The sequence below is a fragment of the Sorex fumeus genome, unplaced genomic scaffold, assembly GCF_029834395.1.
Source record: "Sorex fumeus unplaced genomic scaffold, SorFum_2.1 ptg000122l, whole genome shotgun sequence".
NCBI classification, from domain to species: Eukaryota; Metazoa; Chordata; class Mammalia; order Eulipotyphla; family Soricidae; genus Sorex; species Sorex fumeus.
In genome coordinates, this window is record NW_026606179.1 from 52554754 (window position 1) to 52571315 (window position 16562).

At 51.7% G+C, this 16562-nt stretch overlaps 1 protein-coding gene across 1 annotated transcript in view; it reads left to right on the plus strand.

Moving 5' to 3' along the window:
• Positions 1–5832: 5832 nt before the first annotated feature.
• ZFHX3 (zinc finger homeobox 3) overlaps positions 5833–16562 on the plus strand; it is a 237137-nt gene continuing 226407 nt past the window's right edge. Inside the window, 1 exon segment of the mRNA XM_056136936.1 lies at positions 5833–5968. The gene's annotated coding sequence lies outside the window, so the exon portion shown is untranslated.

Below are 16562 nucleotides of genomic sequence, written 5' to 3' on the forward strand. Positions count from 1 at the left end.
GCCTCGCTTGCCCCTGGGGATGAAACCTCTAGATTCCAGCGGCTAATTTGGTTTGATTTCCATGCTTTGGAGGCTCTTGGCTGGTTTAGGGGTAGCGGGGCTCGGAAGATAGACCTCAGCTGCCTTCTGGACCAGCTGGTCCGCTCTTGGCCCTAGAAGCAGAAGCTGAAATCGGGGTGAATTGCCTTCCTTTTGGCAGCTAGACCAGGCATTTTGAGAGTACAGCAGAACCTGCAGACCAAGCCGGCTGCCTTGTATAGGGACCTTCTGGCGGGAGGTGGGGGTGGCACTCACCCTCTCACCTGTCTTATTTCTCCCTCCCCCCACCCCCATCATTTTAAGTCAGTTTTTTTTTTAAATCCCAAACTCCTTTTTCTTGGAGTAACTTTGCAAAAGGGCTGCAGCTGCCCTCAAGTCGAGCGTTGTGGGGTGGTGGCTTGGGAGACCGTCTGTCTCAGTAAAAGTCCCTTTTGTGGGCACACATCAGCGCCCCAACCATTTTCAGAACCTCACCTGGCCACAGAGACCCCCCTAACAGGTTGTGCCGCGCTTGGGCACCCAAACAAAAGGGAACTTCAGCCTCTTTGCTCTGTACTGGAGAGCCGCGCCCCCAGACACGCATCTGAGTTTGGTTTTTGGGTTATCTTTCAGACGTGAAAAATATTTTAACAAAAGTGTTCTCCAGGCTTGCCTGAGTTGAGGGAAAGGATGCCTTCGGGACCAGCGCTGGTGGGCACTGAGCACGAAGCTGCATGTGATGAGCACCACTGTGTGCATCCGCTCCCTGTCACGGGGAGCTGGGGCCTCTTCTTCACCCTGCCAAGGATACCCCAGCTTTTTGCACCTGGTGGGGGGAGGGAGCAACCTCCACTCCCGCGTTGGGAGCAAACTTTGGGATTGGGGATTGAGGCTGGAGGCTGGGGGGCTCGGAGGCAGAGCTGCAGATGGAAGGATTCTGGGTTCCCCCTTAGGAAGGGTTTCCCCTTAGGAAATAGGGGAAGGGTTCAGTTTGTCAGGGGTGGGGGTCAGCAGGTGGGGTGGGGGAGGGAACAGATGGATGGAGCGCCTCCTGTGTGCCCGTCTGCCTCTCCCTCCAGCCTCTCCCTCCCTCCTCTCCTGCCATTTCCAGAGGCACGGGAAAGGTGATCTCGGACTTGACCCCTAAATCACAGCTGCTGGTGGCTGCACCTCGCTCGGGGATGAGCGCAGCCCCATCGTGGGGCTTGGGCAGCTTAACCCTTTCGTCCCCGCGCGCTCCGGGGCCAGCGGCAGTGGAGCCCCTGACCCCAGCCGGCCGAGCAGCCCGCCTCCTCGACGCGGTACCTTGGATCCCACCAGGAGGCCACAAAAGGGCGAGACCACGGGGCACTTGTGAGCTCTGGGCAGCGGCCAGCGGGCCTGCGCTGCCGGGGAAGCCCAAGGAAGAGCCCGAGTGAGCAGCGGAACGGAGAGGGATGTTTGGATCGTGTTAACTACCCAGACAAATGCACTTCGGCATGTCTGCATTTATGGAATCCATATGTTGTCATGGCAAATGAAAGGACAGTAACACGTCTACAATAGACTTAGAATAACAATACACAGTCGGAAGGGACCCGCACATTCTCCCCCCTGGAACCCTTCTCAGCAATAGAGGCGTAGGGAGAGGTTTCCTTTCAGTCACCTCTGAGTCCACATGGGGTGTGCTTTTTCTTTTTTATCTCCCCATTTATATGTGTGTCACCCAGTTTCCCCAGCAGAAGAAAACCCAGGCCCCAGAAGTGAAGCTCTTTGGAAGTAAGATCTCCTAAGCACGCCCTCATCTCTTTCCCCCCTTAAAACTGACCCAGTCACATCTACAGCCTTGGACCAAACACCAGCTGCTCACATTGCAACCCCAGATTATGAAAATTGCAAGGGCAGAGATTCTTCCTCAAATCCACCATCCACATTTTCATCACGAGACCAACATTTCTATGCTCTGTTTGCAAAAATCACAATCATTTCTAGCAGACATGGAGCCAAAGACTCAGTGCGGCTCTCCACTCACCTGTATCTGGGAACCACCTTGTGCATTTGTGTATACAGATGTATTCACGCACACAGAGATGCAAATCTAGAAGCATTCCAGTGTGTATTTATACACTCATTTATGCATGTATCTTTGTGTTTACATATAACCATTCATTTGAGCGAGAGGCAGAGAAATAATACACATCATTGCAATATTTAGCCTACATTCCACTTTCCCTCCCTTCTGTAAAAATGCCTGAAAAAAGAGATTGGTCTAAAATTTTCTGCTCTCTTGCCAGCTAAATGAAAGATTTAGACGCTGACTTTCTGAGTTCCTTTTTTTTTCCGTTTTGTACATAAAATAATCCATATAGCTGCTGGATTACCGCCTAAGCATTATTCAATCATACAAGCCTCATACCTCTCCTCCTTATAACGAATTCACTCAGTAAAATTAGCATAAGTATTTACCAGATTAAGCTGACATTTTCCTATACTGCAACATGAAATACATTTTTTTCAGCCAGCATTTCCCCCAAAGAACCTTTTCCAGTGGACAAACAGACTTCTCCGCGTCGTTTTCTATCGGAAACAAACCACAAGTTCGCATCTAGTCCTATTTACATTTTTGAAAGGAAACAAATACATAGCATTTCCATGAATTTTTAAGCTCTACTATGAGAAATCTAATTCTGCTACCTCTTAAAAAAAAGCCAACAAATTTATGAAGCTCCATGAAGATAGATAAATAGGAAGCAAATCTAGTCCTGAGGCTCTGAACAATTTTCCTTACCTGATGGATTATGGAAAAATTCAGAATTTACCAGTCTTCCTTCAGTCAGCTACATTTTACACTGACCTGCACTTTGGACTGAAAGGGGGAAAAAAGGGAGAGAGAGAGAGAGGGAGAAAAAGAGAGATTAACTGTTGCCAATGAAAAATTTAAAATAATAATCAGAAACCGGACAAACTGAGGGTAAAAATATACAATGGCTACAATAAAGATAAATATTTATTTAATCAAAGTAGAAGTTGTGTTTGGACTGTAGGAATGTTTCATCCTTCCCTTAAAAAAAAAAATCAAGAGAAAAAAGCCAGAGTCTTTGGAGGCGCCTGGAGAGTCCCCATTGTCCCGGGCCATCGAGAGCCCAGAATGGCATTAACCTCACAAAAGACACATTGTGTAAGGAACAAAAAAAAAGCCCCTTCTCCTACAATAACTTTTAGCTTTTTTATTTTTAGCAAATGACAAAGGTTTCGCCAGTACCGACAGAGAGACCTGTGGTAAACCAGCCGCCGCTGGGCTGTATTGATCGACAGTCCTGCAAGGAAGAGCTGTCAGGAAAAGTTTGAATGGCAAACCAGATTTGGCTCAGAGAGAAGAACCCCCCGATTTTTCTGAGATGTATTTTCTTTCTTGTTTTCCTAAATAAAACAGTATTATTCCCACACCAAATCCACCAGGATTAGATGAGGTAACTCTGCAAAATCCGAAACCGTTTTTTTTTTTCTTCTTCTCTCCCTGCTCTTGACTAAGAAGCTGAATGGACAATCTCTCAAAATGAAGAATTCTTTCCAAATCAAACAGATCTCCCGAGGATTTCCTAAATTTTCTTTTAAAATAAATAATCTAGCTAGGCTGGGACACTCCCCACCCCCATTTTTTTTTCCCGAAGAAAAATAAGTTTTTAGTGCGCATTCTCTACCTGATGTTATAGAGTTCACTAATAATGCCTTTAGAGACAGAAATGTTGTCTCTGCATTTGTTTGCAGATGACTTAAAGTGCAAATTGCATTTTATTTTATTCCAGACATTGCAATTTCAATAGTATGAGTTCATATTTAGAACTTGCATAAATACATACTTGTCATTAAAAAAACCTATGGCAGTAGCAGTGAAGATAAGGTTAGAATTTAAGGGAAAGAAAAAGAGAGGGAGAGGGAGGGAGAGAGTGAGGGAGAGAGAGAGACAGAGAGAGAGAGAGAATGAGTTCTTCTTGCATTTGTTTGCTTGCTTTTGGAGGTGCCTGTCCCCCAGCCTAAGTGATGGCTTTGAAGTACTGGGAATCAGTACAGTAGCAGGGTCCCTGGCTGCTGGTTTTGATTCCAGGGACCTCCTTTGGGCTCTGGGGGGATGTACCGCTCCTAGTCTTTATCTGAAATCCATCCTCTCATTTCAAGCCCTTTGGCTTTGAGACTGCTCCAAACTCTTGGAGATAGCTGTAAGACTCTTTTTTTTTTTTTTTTGCATTAGGCATTAAGGAAAGGGTATACAATCCCTTCCCTGCTCCCCACCTTTGTACACTGTAGACCTTTCCTCGCTATTTAAATATATTCGCTTTCTTTCTTATGAATTTAGTCTGAAATTATTTTTCACTGCCTTTATTACATCCCTGCGTTTGATGGCAAAATAGCTTCCTGTGTTTTGAAAACATCTGCTTTCCAGGTTTTACACAGAAAATTGATTTTACTTTTCTCTTAAGTCCAGAAAGGTAGAAAGTTGGACTTGCTTCCAAGTGCAACTTTTCCTTTCCTTGTCTTCCCTTAAGTTAGCCCCCCCTTCAGTTCTGATTCACTTTCTCCCTTTATTTCTTCTAATCATCACTCCCCTCTGCCCCTCTTCTTCTAAAGAACCAGAGAAGATTGATTGCATCTTATTTCAGAAGACAAAATTAACATACTCTATATTTTGTCTATGGTACGTGTTAAAGTTTTCTCCGTATTTTCTTTACTTGCCCTCTGATTTGGGGGAGGTAATTTTCCTCCTTAAAAAAATTCCCAGATTTGCAATTTAAAGTGGCCTCTATTCTAAGTCTCTGCTGATTCTTTGCTCTTTCACTTAAATCTTTGCTTTAAAGCTCTGTCCTCTCCATTATTGTCCCCCCCGCCCCCCCTTTCTTTGACCATGCTCTCTTCCTATTTAATTTAAACATTGCTGCATTTGCCAAAAAAAAAGAAAGGAAAAAAGAAAGGGATAAAGAAAAGACAAGGAGGAAAGAAAAGAGAAAAAAAAGGAAAAAAATCTTTAAAAAAAATCTTAGCCAGGTTCCTATTGTTGCTTCTCTGCATTTCACTTCTCTGTGTGTATGTGTGCGCGCGCGTGTGCGTGTGTGGTGTGTGTGTGTATGTGTGTATGTATGTGTTTTTAATACATGCATAAACTTTTGGTGCCTCTCTCCCTCTTCCTGGGCTCTTCTCCCATCCTCTCTTCCTGCTCTCCTTGCCCTGCTCATCACTTTCCCCTGGCTTTTTTTTTTTTCCTCCCTTCCTCCCCTCTGCCTCCCTCCACCTCCCCCTTTTCTTTTTTGCTGAATCTTATTGATCCAGAAGGTGGCTAATTAGCCCTTCCCGTCGTGCCTGGGTAATGAAGCACATGCGCACTGAATTAATCACAGCCATTTTTTGCAGGAAACTAATTAGCAGAATAAAGATCCAAAGACTTTTTTTTCTTTTCACTCATCAGCTCCCACTTCCAGCGCGTCCCCTCCGACCGCTGCAGCCGCCGCCGCCGCCGCCGCCTCCTCCTCCTCCTCCTCCCGGCCGCAGCCGCCGCCGCCGCCGCCGCCGCCGCCGCCTGCTTTGCATCCCAATTACAGCCTAGAGCCGCTGCCGCCGCCGCCGCCGCTTCTCCTCCGTGGCCCCTGCCCGCTCCGGGGGCTGTAAACTCCCCGCCAACCATGCTGCTCGGCGGCAGCGGCGGCGGCGGCTCCGGCTCCCCGGCTGCGGCCGCCTCCCGCCCCGGGCTCCGCCGAGCGCGCTCCAGCTCCGCCGCCGCCGCCGCCGCCGCCGCCAGCCGCGCGTCCTCCGCCGCCGCCGCCGCCGCCGCCGCCGCCGCCCCCCGCCAGCCGCCGCTGCTGCCTTGATGGGCTCCGCGGCCCGAGCGCCTCTTTTCGGGATTAAAAGCGCCGCCAGCTCCCGCCGCCGCCGCCGCCGCCAGCAGCGCCGCTGCAGCCGCCGCCGCCGGAGAAGCAACCGCGTAAGTGGCAACTTTTCCCTCTTTTTTCCCCTCTCTCCTCTCTCTCTCTCTTCTCTCTCTCCTCTCTCTCTCTCTCTCTTCCCTCCTCTCTGCTCTCCCCGCCGCCGCCGCCGCCGCCGCCGCCGCCTGCTCCTCCTCCTCCTCCCGCCGCCGCCGCCCGGACGCGGGGCTCCTCGGGGCGCCCGGGCTGCTTTGCATGGGGCTCGTCCTGCCCCCTCCCGGCTCCCGCGCCCGGCCGCCCGCGCGCCCTGCCCGCTCGCCGCGTCCCGCTCGCCTTCCCCCTGCGCCAAACTTTCTCTTTCTCTTCTTCTTCCTCCTCCTCCTCCTCCTCCCGCCGCCGCCGCCGCCGCCGCCGCCGCCGCCGCGCCCGGGCCGCCCCCTCCTCCGCGGCCGCCCGCGACCCCCGCGAGGGTGGAGGCGCCCGGGGCGAGGCCCGCGCCGCGACTTTGGAGGCGCCGCCGGGCAGGGCCGGCCGGGGCGCGGGGCCCAGGGCGCGAGGGCGGCCCCGGGGTCCGGGCGCCGAGACAAAGGCGGCGGCGGCGGCCGGCGGCGGGGCGCGGGGCGGGGGGGGCCCCGCCGTGCCGAGCGCCCCCGCCCCCGCCGCCCCCGGCCCCCAACTTTGCCCCACCCCGAGCGGCGCCCGGGCCCCCCGGGCTGAGCCGCCGCCGCTGCCGCCGCCGCCGCCGCCGCCGCCGCCGCCGCGCGGGGCGCGCACCCAGCCCGGAGCAGCCTCCGGGGCCGCCGCCGCCGAGCGGCCGGCCGGGCGCCTGCCCGAGCCCGGGCGCCACTGGCCGGCACCACGGCCGCCGGGCCCGAGTCCCCGGGTCGGAGCCGGGCGCGGGGGGCGAGGCGGCCGCCGACATGCTACCTGCGCGCTCCGCCCTGCCCCACTGGCAGCACCGCGAGCGCCCAGAGGGGGCTCTGCCCTGGGCACTAGGGGCTCCCGGGGGCTCCAGGCAGCGCTGCCGGCCACGGCGAGCCCCAGCCCGGCCGGCCTCTCCTGGGCCAGCTGAGTCGACAGACGTCGATGCAGTCCCTTTCCTCCCCCCCACTCCTCCTTTGTTTTTTTTTTCTTTTCTTTTTCTCTTTTCTTCTTTCTTTCTTTTTCTTTTCTTTTTTCTTTTTTTTGTGTGGACTCACGCGAATCTGGGATTGTTTACATTCTCTTCGCCACTCTCTTCGCCCTTCGTCCTGCACCATTCCTCTATTCCCTGATTTTCTCCTGGAGATGCAAAAAAGCAAGTTCCTGGATTTTTGCATTATGCATTTTAATGTACCTCCTTTTGCATATCTCCCGGAGAGTTGTAGACCTTTGTGTATTTTGTGCAGTGTTATTTAAATTGTGTCTGGACTCTACTCTTAGGTTTCTTGTTTGAGCTATTAAATTTTTTTTTGAAAAATTCTGTTTTCACTTTGCAAATTAATCTGTTGCTCAGAATCTGACTTTTGCAAAATGTGCAATTCCTTCGACTGGGGCAAATTCTTTGATTACAAGTGCTTTCAGAAATCACCCACTCTTAACTTTTCCCCCCTTGTTGCTTTGAAGTAGGGTAAATATGACAATTTTTATTTGGTCTCAATTATTGAAATCTGATCTAAGGACTGTGTGGAAGAAGGAGGCTGATTGCCTTTTTCTGGCCTCTAGTTCTAGTGACTTTTAAAAGGTTTGTTAAGGACCTTTGAAGAATATGACATACGGTGATCGCTTGACTGTAATGCAAATTACAGAACATAAATTCACTTTTGAATTAAAAAGGACTCGAGCCCTTTCAATGTGTTTGTATGGGGGGGGCTACTGAAGTATTTATTATGTTTTTTAAAAAATTACTTTTTGCTCTCTACTTTGGGAGAATAGCTAGTTACAGACCAACTTATTTGGAGGTCCTCGGAAAGAGACTTGGGAAAAGGGAGAGAGGGTTGTAGATTGATCAGAATCTGCATAATCAATAGGGCAGCGTGCTGGAATCGTGTACCTACATTTACTGTAAATTTCTACAATATCTGCAGCGTAGGTACTCTGGTGCCGTGCTCAGCTGCTGGGAGCGGGAGGAGCGAGGCAGCGCCGGTATTGACTGCCCAGTCCTCTGAAACATTATAGGGGAGCCCCCTCGGGGGTGGCTCATTTCAAACCTCCTTCATTTTATTGTGCTATAGATAACACATATATGAAGGTAAATGTTTGGGAGCCACTCTGTTTACATGCGGGGGGGTGTTCAGGTACTGTCTTCACCAAGTACAGGTGCCCTATAGGTGGAGGGGAGTGGGAAGTATGGAGGGGGGGCTTAAGGGGATGGGAATTGGCTTATTGAATGACCACTTCAGGGGGCCCTCTTATCTTATAACATAAGATACCTTTAACTGGTGCAAGTAATTTAGAGATGCGAAGACGAGAGAGGAATACGCCAGAGATGGAGGCTGTGTAAAAAGTAAGGGTTGTTGTTGTATGGCTCTGGAGGGGAGAGCGGGGGGCCGGGGGTGGAGAGAGGGGGGAATGAATGCAGACACACTTATCTTATAGTCAGGCTTGAAAGCTTGGTGGTAGGTGAATCCATATTTGGCAATGATTTTGAAATGGTCGAGCAAATGGTGCACGGAGAGGATTTCCTAAGAAAGTGTCCACGGAGTCCGTTTTGAAAGGATTGCGTGCGGTTTGGGGGAGCTGAGGTGTGGGCAGGGTGCTCTGCTCCCTGTAGGCCAGCAGCCTAGCCTCCCTTTCTCCATGTCCCCTCCCTGCCCCCTGCCCGAGTTTTAGTTTTTAATTACTTAATGCTGAAACGCACAGAGCTTATCTAAATATTTGCAAATGCTCTTTCCTATTGATTTCTCTGAATAAACTGCCCTGCTCTGGTCCAGAGAAGAGACAGTGCAGCTCTGTGGGCCTTTTTTCAGCCTGGGAAGTCTGGGGGAGGCGTGTTGGGCTGTGCTCAGGGTTGGTGATGGGTTATGGGTCGGTAGGGTGGGGGGCATGAAGATAGCAGGACAGGGGACAAGGAGAGTTCAGGCTCTGGGTGGTGGGAGCTAAGAGGAATTGGGCTGGAGCTGGCCCTGTCCATGATGGATGTGTGTATAGAGTGAGTGTGTGTGTGTGTGTGTGTGTGTGTGTGTGTGTGTGTGTGTATGCATGCATATGCACTTGCTGCCCCCAACTAGCCTCTGCTAAGTATGGAGCACTTCTCCAGGGTTGGGTGACTGTCTTCTCAGAGGCACAGTGGGCTCGAATGTGACCCAAGGTGTAGGAATCCTGCAGTGGAAGGAAGAAGAGAAGATGCAGAATGGGGTCAGGTCAGCTGCTCAGAGGCCAACCCCCCTCCAGCTGCTGGGGTTTGATTTTTGTGTGGCTATTTTAGGCTCCTCCCGCCAGGTTACAAATTGTGCCTCCCCTCTCAGGTGCTGGCTCTGGAGCTTAAAGGCACCAGAGTCTCGGCTGGCGGAGATGTCCGCTCCCTGCCAGAAAGAGAAAACTCACAATACCGAATCCAAAACAAAAAAAACGAGGGAGGAGGGGGAGGAAAAAACCCCTATTGAGTCCAGGCAAATAAGGTTGGCTGTCCAGATCCGATTACAAAGCAGCTTTGAATATGCAAGACAGCACACAAGACCAGTTATTCCAGTTACAAGAAACTATTAAAAAAGAGAGAGAGAGGGAGAGAGAGAGAGAGAGAGAGAAAAGAAAAGGCATGTTTAGGTCGTAATTTGTTAGTACAAGGAAAAGAATCCCACATAAAGCTGTGCTGCTCTCCCCTAACCACCCCCCACCTTTTTTTTTTTTTTGCTGGCTTTTCATAGAATTCCCTTGCCCCTTCCCTTCTTCTGTAAAGGTTCTTTTATTAAAATCTTTTGGGTTTAGGAAGATCGCTGCAAGCAACACATTTTCTGTACTTTTTTCCCCCCCTTTATCTTGGAGGAGAGTTGGCAGGGGTTCTGTGGTTTGCAGTTACACAATATGTTATCATGTTTTTAATCACTAAATCATTGCAGTGGTTATAGATTTACAGTCCGGGGGTAGTGCAGAGAGGAGCAAAGGCGGCTGTATATATGCTTTTAAATTACACCAATGTAAACCAAGAACAACAGCTGCAAATATGGTCCGTCGACTTCAGTCGCCCCCCCCCCCCACCTTCCTTCCCTGGATCTCAGTTCTTTTCCCCTCTGATTTCCCCCCAATTGTTTGCTTCACTTAAAGTCAGCTCCCCCTGCCTCTGTGTTCTGTGTCTCTTCACCACCCCCCTTCTTCCTCCATTAATTTTTATTTCAGACCCCCTCGCCCCAGAGAAGCTAAAATTCAAACTCTGGCAATAGAACTTTGGAGCAGAGCATACGTATGGAGGGGGAAAGCGTGGATTTCCTAAGAAATGTGCTGGGTTTCCATACCGACTTCGTGCGGGCCGCTGAGAAGGTGGGGGTGGGTTGCGGGCCGGCCGCAGGCAGGCAGGCAGGCCAGCAGGCCGGGCCGCCTAGAACCCCAGTGTCCTGTCACCACGAGCCCACTTTCAGCTTCTGTTTTTCATATTATTATGTAACAGAATCCTTGGCAGCATTAAAAATTCAGTATTACAAGCTGATTGTAATGCTGCCTCATTAGACACCACTGTCTGGCCTTGTATTAAGTGAAACACAGAACATGGCTTTTAGATTATAAACACCAATAAATATTAAGGATCAGCAGAGGGGGGGAGCAGTCAGCTGGCTTGGGGCCCCTTCTGGTTTTCTGCCCTCTCCCATCTTCCCGACACCCCCCACCCCCTCCCCCACCCTCAGGGTCACTGTCATCTGTTTTCTGGGGATGCTGAAGTGTCGACCTAGTGACATTTTCGAATGGCTTTTTATAGAGTTATCTTGTGTACACAAAAGGTTTGGAAGTTTGTTTTGTTTTGATCTGCCATAAACAGGTCCTTCACTTTGCTGATGTCATTTCCGTTCGTATTTGAGTTGTTTATTGTGCTTCTTCTCGGGGCCTCTCATCCCTCCCCCGCCTGGCTCTGTAGCTCTGTGTGGCTGCCCAGGGGGAGGGGAGGGGACACCCTCCGAGGCACTGCCAGGTCTGGGTTCAAAGGCTGAGGGGTGCGTGTATCTGCCTGGTCCCTTGGTTTGTCTGCTGGGGAATCTGTTTCTAGCGACATCCCCTAGCCCTGGTATTTGCATGGCCTGCGGTGATTCAGTGATTCTTGTCAGTTCCTTTTTCTTGAAGTCCCCCCTGCCCACCACATACACACCTTTAATAATCTTGATGGTCTCTTTCCCCATGCAAGCTTCCCCCCTCCAGTAATCAAACAAACAAACAAAAAACCACTGGCACCCCCCCCCTCCAAAAAGAAAATCAAAAACCCAACAAACCTTAAAACCAACCCCTGGAAAAACCAACCTTGTGAAACCAACGTTGTGCTGACGACTTTGATTCAGTTGCAAATCCGTAGCAGGCCGGCAGTGACTCCATACTGTGAGAAAGAGAAAATGTTTCCAGGAGCTAACACCCCCCCCCCCCCACCTCCCCACACCCCTTTCTCCCCTGTTCAGTTTTTACTTATTTATGTTTGCATGCATTTCTCTGCTTCCTGCCTCCTTGCAGACCTTGCAGACAGCAAGTCCGTCTTCATGGTGTTCCTGAGAAAGACCGCCAGGCCCAGGTTCCTCCTTACCCTGTGATTCCCCCCCACCTCCTCTGGGGAAAAAAAAAGTGCAGTGGGGGAAGGAAGGAGGAAGGACCGAGGCCAGGCCCCAAGACTTCCCTCTAATAGGATGATGGGGTTTAGGTTAAAAAAAAAAAAAGATTGTTTTGTTCTTTTCGGTTTAGAAATAATAGGGGAGAGGGAAAAGCAGTGATTAGCAAGTTCACCGAGCAGCTTTCCAACTCAGACGGTGAAAAATGAACGTGCATTGACTCTTGGCTCCCCGTGAAAGCCCCTGTAACCTCTCCCCCCTTCCGTGGCCCTGGCCTTTTGTTCCTGAGAACGGAGCTAAGGTGCTTTTTCTCCCAGACCAAAGGCGGCAGGCGAGGAGCCCCCTTGTGAGGCTTCGCCTTTAGATGGCCTTCTCATGCTGATTGTCAATGCAACGGCCCCCAACAATCGCTTAGGGGAGACACAAAAGCAAAAACATTTGTCCTGTTTTTTTTTTTTTATTTTCCCACCTCTTTGTTTTAGATTTTTTTTCTTTCCGTCCTCCCTCCATTCTTGAAATCTCCCAGTTTCAGTTTGTCTGCAGAGAGACAAACGGAGCAGCGGCATGAAGCTTTTTTGACCGGCGGGCCCCCCTGGCCTCGTGAGCCCCCCTCCCAGGTCCCCTCCACAGAGACCCTGAGTCTGAACCGCAGATACCCTGGGAGCATTTCTGGGCTCTCCCTGTACACCCCTGCACATGGCTGCCCAGCCTCAGATGCACTCACATGAACAGAAAAGCAACTGAGATTCTAGGATCTTTTTGGGGCAGGTGGGCAGGGACCATCTTTTGTTCCTCTCCCAGGCTCCTGCCTCGGATGGAGAAGCGGCCCCTTCACGGGAAAGCATTGCCAACCACAATGAAATTGGCCATTGGCCCAAGCACGACCGGCTGACCCCGGTCAGTGTGTGCTCCAGGTGGACCCGGGCCTTGATTGCTATAACACATGTGTCGAGGAACTGTCGGTTCAGACTGTGGAATTGAGGCAGCCCTGGATGTTTTTGGGAGAAAGGATGGTCGGTCGAAAGAGACCAGTTCTCTTGCCCTTTCTAGTCTCTTCTCCCATCTCCTTTCCCCTAGATTCTCCCCCCAACCTGCTTGCCCTCCAAGAATTCAGTCCTTTGCAGCAGGCAGAGGAGTTCAAAGGGATGTGGCAGGTAGTGGGGATGGCCCAGGATCAAAATAGGAGCCTTCTTGCTCTCTGCCTCTTCTTGCTGGCCCCGGACAAAGCGTGTGTCTCTGAAGTGCCATCCGGAAGCATCCACCCGCCTTTTCATTACAATGCTCAATTTCAAGGTTTAGAAACACAAATGTAAGGATCCCCCTGGGTATAAAAGTCTTGCATGGCAAATTCTCTTTGCCCTTTCAGAAATCATGTATTTGGGGGTTGAAAAAAAAAAAAGAAAGGAGAGCAAGCTCTTGATGGGTGTTAAACTCTCTTAAGGCAAGTTCTTTATTTTGGTGCTGCAAAAACTTGGGCTCTGTCCCTTGAGATTCATTTGGAAAAGCTTCCTTGTCCTCCTACCCCCTTCACAGTGTTTAGATGCTGGTTACTCCTTTGTATTTTCCTTGTGGCCGTCACTGGCAGACTTGGAGCTGGGGGAGACTGGGTAGGTAAAGTGGATCACGGTCTACCGAGGGTTTGGGGATGGAATCTGGGGTGTCAGTGGCAGATGAGGCCTTGAGGTTTGTGTCAGAGAGAGGTGATGCAGACATTGGTGTGTAGGCTTCCCTGGCTGGGAAGGTGAGTGTGGGCAGACCCGAGGGCTGCACCAAGCTCAGTGGGAGCTACCCAGCAAAGGACAAGGCCCCTGCCTAGAATTGCCTACATGTGGTTGAATAAATTTGGGGCATGGTGAGCAATGTGTGCTTGTTCATTTCAGGGACTTTGTGAGTTTGAGTGTGTGTGTGTGTGTGTGTTTGCCCTGTTCTGGCTCCCCCTCTGTTAAAGCCTCAAGGTTATTTAAGCACTGGTTTTAAAATCAATGTGTATGTGTAAGTTAATAAAAATAGAAGGCCCTGGAAGAATGCACAGACCTGTCTGTCCCAGTCGTGCTGTGGAAATGGAGCACAGCTGTAGCTGGCATCCGCCTGGTCCCGGCTCTAGGAGCCTTGTCACCTTGGTTGAAGTGAGAGGCCTTGTGGGGCTTCCTGGGGACCAGGGAGCGCGTTTGGATAGACCATGATGGTGATGGTGGACTGGCCAGCTGAGTGTGAGGGAGGCTGGCCTCTGGCTTGGAGAGAGGGCAAGGCGAGATGTGTGGAAAGGGTTAGCAGTCTCTGATTTATTTGAAAATATTTATCCTTTTGGCTGTTGCCAGTTACGCTTTCCAGATGAGATGAGGCGAGTTACGGATACCGAGAAGGGGAGATCACTTTTTCTCTGAGGGGGCTTATTTGTCAGTTGTGTTGAGGACAGGCAGAGCCGGGAGACCGGTCGATGGCTCTGTGGGGTGGACTAGGGCTAGTGGCAGGTGGGCAGCCCCTGGCAGACGAGCTGGGGCCTTCCAGAGCTGGAGCGCACACACGCATCCGACACAGAACCGTTGGATTCCATGTGAAAGGACAAAACTTGCATGCTGTCTTTTGCTTCCGTGATATAAGTTTGTGTTATACCCTCCCATCCCCCGATTTTTGTGCCATCCTCAAGGTTCATTGTGGTCCAGGGGCCATCGCTGACGTGCCTGGGGGTTACCTGTGAAAATTTCTGCCTGTTTCAAGGGCAGATTTGACCAGGCCTCACCATGTCTATTGCTGGTTGCCTGATAAGGATCCAGGGAAAGGACTAGAGTTATCCGACTCTCCTTGTAGGGTGCCTGCCGTTAGGGCCCCTGGGGGTATTGGGACCTTCCCCCAGGGCCTTCTACTCGGTATCCCCACATTCTTCTGGATTACTCATGAGCTGGTTCTTTGGGCTTTTCTGGCTTTTATTGGATTGAGGGATTTATCTGTCAGCCCACCAGGTTCTTGATGTCACCAGATTACGAGGCTGTCCCCTGCTAATAAAAGTTCAGACCCGGCAGTAGAATTTGGCTTTTTGGGGGAGTATAAGCGTTTTCTTCCCGCCTATAATTTGCTTGATGGGCTCCAGACTGCCCCCAGGTGAGCACAAGCCGGGGATTGAGGATGGGAGTGCTCCCTGGAGCCCTCATTTTCCTGGAGAGATTTCCGGGGACGGCTCTGCGTGGTGCGTGCCACGTGGCTGGCGTTATTGCTACCATCATCATCTTCATGTATTATTCATAGTCACTTTTTCAATTAAATTATTAATTGGTTTTCTTTAAGGTGTTCTCAGCTCATGTGGCTAATATAAATAATCGTGTGTTTTGAAAACACCACCTGTTCGTGGGCCTGAAGTCAGGCGGCCTGGAAATTGTCTGGTGGGGCTGAACGCCCGGATCCCAGCATCACCCTCTGAGCTTCCTCACTCCATGCCCCCTGCCCCCAATATGGGGCTGAATTTGGCCTGTGTCTGCTTTTGTCCCTCATCGACACGATTCCCTCGAGGCAGTCCCTTCTCCCAGGGGCCCTTGTGGGGAAAAAGAAAATGCTCCTTAGTCTCTTTCTCTGGACTAACGTGTAGCGAGGGGTCTTTCTGTACCCAACAGGTTAGCGATTTATGTTAATTTGAACCCCAATTATATTGTGCAAAATAGCTTGTCCACGGGGACCTGGAGGCTTTCAGCGGGCCGCGGCCGCCCGCACCAAGGGTGTGCCTGATGCTAATGTGATTCCACACATGCCGAACGCCGCCTCGTGAGCTTATTATATTTCTCACACTCGCACGGTTCATTATTGTGCAGTCGGAGGAGACTCCAGGCTGCCGGGCCAGACCGGGGGTGGGGGGGGGGGTGTTGCTGAAAGGGGTGAAGAGCAGGTGCCTTTTTTGAGCTCAGAGAATGGGGAGGAAATTCATACCGCCTGGGATTCATGCTGGAGGACAGGGCACTTGGGTGAGATTCCCGGACTCCCGCCTTTGCTGAGCAGAGTAGGGAAGGGAAGCATGTCCCGCCATGGCTGCGGCCAGCTGGGGTGACCGCATTCAGTCTGACCCAGCCAGAGCCTTTCCCTGGTCAGGGCCTGGTCTCTGTCTTATCAGGAATGATGTGGCTTTAATAAGGCGGGCCCTGTGGACCTGAAAAGCTGCAACTCCTGTTCTCTACGTTTTTCTCTGTTACCTAGGGGGGGGAAAACCCTTTATCCTTCAACTCTCCGTGGTGAGCAGGGGGATGCTCTTTTTTTTTTTTTTTTTAATAAGTTTGTGCAGCTGAAAAACAGAAGTGCCCTATAAAGCAGTTAATAGGATGGGTGTGTGTTTCACATAAATTCCAGTCCACATTGGCCAGTGTCCCCATGCTAGAGTGGCCTAGTGGTGACGTGGATGGGGCCCAGAGGCTGTGCTTCAGGAGGCCCCAGACCCCTTTCAGCGCGGCCAGGGCACGTCCCTTTTCTTCTCGCCCGCTCCCAGGCCCGGCCCCTGACTTTTGATGAGTGAGGGGTCAGCGCCTGGGGACGGGATGGGCTTTGTTGCCGCCGGCCGGCCGGCTCCGTTGGTTCCCGGGGGCGGCGCGAGGCGGAGCTGCCCAGGGTTCCCGTCCCCGGGGCGGGCGGGCGGGCGGGCGCGCGCGCAGGGGCCTGGCCTGCCCTGCCCGGAGGCCTGTGCCCGGAGCGCGGCCCGAGCGCCGGGGCCTGGCGCGCCCACGTGTGCGCGCGTGTGTGCGTGCGTGCGTGTGTGTGTGTGCCTGTGTGCGTGTGTGCGTGTCCCCGTGTCCCCGCGGGCGCGGCTGCCGCCCAGCACCCGGCCTGCGCCCGGCACGACTGTAGATGTCAGGCTTTGCCCGGGGAGCCGAGCGGCGGCGGTGGCGGCGGGGGTTGTGAGTTTCAAATTAACCTTCCGCTTTGTTGCTGTGTAATGTGGATCCCCAAAGGCCCCCCGCCC